At 39.2% G+C, this 515-nt stretch overlaps 1 protein-coding gene across 3 annotated transcripts in view; it reads right to left on the reverse strand.

The window, feature by feature from the left end:
* piezo1 (piezo type mechanosensitive ion channel component 1 (Er blood group)) overlaps positions 1-515 on the reverse strand; it is a 134191-nt gene that overhangs the window by 77978 nt on the left and 55698 nt on the right. The window lies entirely within an intron of this gene.

A 515-nucleotide genomic window follows, 5' to 3' on the forward strand; every position in this document is an offset into this window, starting at 1 on the left:
TGACATCAGACTGACCAGCTGTTGTGATTGGCCTGATTTCTCCACTTATTTCTTTTCAGTGGCTAGAGCTGACAGAGGAGGTAGTAGTTCATTTTGACATTTTCTCAACATAACACAAACACATATGGACCTAACATATTTCAAAAAATGCAAGTAAAAGAGGTTTTGTGTGACAGGGCACCTTTAATGTCAGATAACTGCACAGAATGAAATTACATGTCCTGTTTTTATTTAATGCATACTATCTGCTTTGAGTGAGTGAAGCTATGGGCTGAGCTCTGTTATCTCAGAGCTGCTTTTTTTGGAGAAGAGTTGTCAGGCGAAGTGGAAGACAGCGTGTCACGGAGGATAATGGGAGCCATGCAAGTAACACTGTTATAGCACCGAAAGCAATACATAATTCATATATCCGCCCCATGAGTGGGACCCACTCAAAAATGTAATGGGCTCTTATTGAATATCAGGCCACTAGTTTTTCCGTAGTTGACAGACAAAAAAAAAAAAAAAAATGAATA

The sequence above is a fragment of the Etheostoma spectabile genome, chromosome 10, assembly GCF_008692095.1.
Source record: "Etheostoma spectabile isolate EspeVRDwgs_2016 chromosome 10, UIUC_Espe_1.0, whole genome shotgun sequence".
Classification (NCBI taxonomy): domain Eukaryota; kingdom Metazoa; phylum Chordata; class Actinopteri; order Perciformes; family Percidae; genus Etheostoma; species Etheostoma spectabile.